This window comes from Phoca vitulina, unplaced genomic scaffold, assembly GCF_004348235.1.
Source record: "Phoca vitulina isolate PV1807 unplaced genomic scaffold, GSC_HSeal_1.0 scaffold14, whole genome shotgun sequence".
NCBI classification, from domain to species: domain Eukaryota; kingdom Metazoa; phylum Chordata; class Mammalia; order Carnivora; family Phocidae; genus Phoca; species Phoca vitulina.
In genome coordinates this window covers 10,542,870-10,545,993 of record NW_022589717.1, presented here as the reverse complement: position 1 = coordinate 10,545,993, position 3,124 = coordinate 10,542,870, and the positions used below count along the sequence as shown (strand labels likewise).

The 3,124-nt window shown below is 35.2% G+C and overlaps 1 pseudogene; it reads left to right on the top strand.

Annotated features, from left to right (window-relative positions):
• Positions 1-456: 456 nt before the first annotated feature.
• Positions 457-1,017, top strand: LOC116637305 (annotated as a pseudogene).
• Positions 1,018-3,124: the final 2,107 nt, after the last annotated feature.

Here is a 3,124-nt window from a genome sequence, read left to right as displayed (position 1 = left end):
AAGGTAGGAGAAGAGGGAACACTTTCCAATTCATTCTATGATGCCAGCCTTACACTAATACCAAAATTAGATAAAGACATTGCAAGGAAACAAACAAGCAAACAAACACAACTACAGACCAATATCTTTTATGAACATAGATACAAAAATTCTCAATGAAATAGTAAATAAAATCCAACAATATATAAGAAGAATTATACACCACAACTAAGTGGTTTTATTCCAAATATGTAAAGCTTGTTCAACATTCAGAAATAAGTAATATAATTAATCAGATCATTAGGCTAAAGAAAAATCATGTGTTCATATGAATCGATACAGAAAAAACATTTGACAAAATCCAACACCCATTCATGACACGAAATCAAAAACAAAACACAATAAAACAAACAACCAAAACCAACCTCTCAGCAAACTAAGAATAGTGGGGGACTTCCACATTTCAACTGTGAGGGAATGTCATTCAGATTTATCAAGGTTTCTGTAGTGTTTCTCAAAACAGAACTGTCCTTTGCACTCATGAACAAGAAACCTATAGTACGAGAACATGTCCTTGTGTGTTCCCTTCAGCCAGTGGAGCTTTTCTGAGATCTGGGTACTGATGAAGTGGCCAACTTGTTTCAAACATCCCAGAGAGCCAGATGGTGGTGGGGAAGCTTTTCCAGGGGACTTCTTTCACCTTTTCCACACAGGATGGCCCCAAAGCAAGACGGACTATAAAGCACGTTCACATCCACATTCTTCTCAGGAAGGCTAGAGATTTTCACAGGAGGACCGTGTCCATGATGAGCTCCAGCACCATGATGGAGAGGAGGGAAACAGGCAACTGTGAGGCGACCAGAGGAGGAGATGGCGGCAGAAGCTGAGGCTCTGTGGTTAGCTTTCAGTGAGGCACACCGGAAAGTAGCTCTGACAAATCCTAAGGCAGAAAGAGATGGCCCTCATTCTCTAAGGTTCTGCAGCACTGGAAATGCTAAGCAGACTTACTACACCCTACATTTCTGTAAACTTTTGTGAACTACTGTATTATACTTGTGGAAGCCATGGTGGTTATGTTTCAGTCAAGATGACTGACAGGCTAACCTGAAAACGACATAGGCAGCTCTTTTGCACTTCCTTGGTTAGACACTTCAAGTAAAACCTCTTCTAAATTGTCCCTTTGCCTGGGTGGGAATACAATGGTGGTTAAAATACATTTTTAAAACATTTTTAAAACATTTTTATTAATTTTTTTTTTATAAATATAGTGAATACCATATGTAATGCTGAAAAACTAAATGCCTTGGCCATACGATTGGGAAACAAATCAAGATTGTCCCTGTCATCACTTTTATTTAATACCAGACTGATGGAAAAAGTTAAGAAAAGAAAAGATACACATGCTGGGAAGGAAGAAATAAAACTGTCCCTATTCATGGATGATATGGATGATATGGTGATATGGTATCTATGGTGTCTATGTAGAAATCTGCAAGAATCAACACAAAAACTCCTGGCACTACTGAGTATCACAGGTTGCAGCATACAAGGCTTTCCTTTGTACTAGCAATAAAAAAAAATTGAATTTGAAATTCAAAACACAACATTATTTACATTACCACAAAATATAAATTACTTAAGTAAAAAACTTTGAAAATATGTACAAAGTTTATATGAGGAAAACTACGAAATTCTGATGACAGATATCAAAGATCTCACTAAAAAGAGGGGTATTGTGTGATCATGGATACAAAAACTTTGTATTGTTAAGATGTTAGCTCTTCCCAACTTGATCTGTAGATTCTACACAAGCCTATACAAAATCCTAGCAAGTTGTTTCGTAGATATCAACAAATTGATTCTAAGATTTATATGAAAAGACCCAACAATATTTAACACAATCCTGAAAAAGAAGAAAAAGTCAGAGAATTGACATTATCAAGCTTCAAAGCCACCATAACCAGCACAATGTGGTATTGAGAAAGAATAGACAAATAGATCAATGAAATAAAATAAAAAGCACAGAAATAGACCGACACAAATACAGTCAACTGATCTTCGATAAAAGAGCAAAGACAAATCAATGGAGAAGACTTTTCAGCATATGGTGCTGGAGCAGCTGGATATCCACATGCAAAAAAAAAAATAATAATCTGTACAGACATTACATATTGCATAAAAATTACCTTAAAATGAATCAGAGACCTAAAATGTAAAATGCAAAACTATAAAACTTCTAGATGATAAAAGAAAACCCAAGTGGCTTTGGATGTGACAATAACTTTTTAGATACAACATTAAAAGCATTATCCATGAATGGAACAATTAGCAAGTTGGACTTCATTAAAACAAAAACTTCTGCTTGCAAAAGACACCATAAAGAGAATTAATTAAGACATAACGGACTATTAGGAGAAAACATTTGCAAAACACATACCTGGTAAAAGACAGTTATCCAAAATATACAATGAACACTTAAAACTCAACAATAAGGAAACAAAAAAATCCAGTTAAAACTGGGCAAGAGATCTGAACAAAAACCTCAGCAAAAAAGATGTACAGAAAATAAGCATAGGAAAAGAAGCTCAGTATCATATATCATTAGAGAATTACAAACTACAATGACTATACCACTACACACTCAGAATGGCTAAAATCCAAAAACAAACAATACCAAATGCTGGCAAGAATGTGAAGCAGCAGGAAATCCCCTTCATTGCTGGAGGAGTGTAAGCAGTACAGTGACTTTGGGAGATGGTTTAGTAGTTTCTTACAAAGCCAAACAGACTTATCGGATGACTGCAATCATGTGCCAATTTAGTTGAAAATTCATAGCACATTACTAAGTGAAAGAAAACAATCTGAAAAGGCTACATATGTAGGAATAAAAGACAACTAGTTGTCAGCAACTCAGGGTTCAGGGAGAGGATGAATGATCTATATGGTAATGGATTTAACTTTGATCTAATTGTAGATTGCATCATAATACAACATAAAGAACTATTTACAGATACGTGTATATATACAAAGCTTAGTCTATACACACATATTCCTTTATTCTGTCACCCGAGAAGTCCTGAAGAAAATGACACCCAGTAATAATAAACATGCCTAATGCCCAGATCTTGATTTTTAGTATCATTAG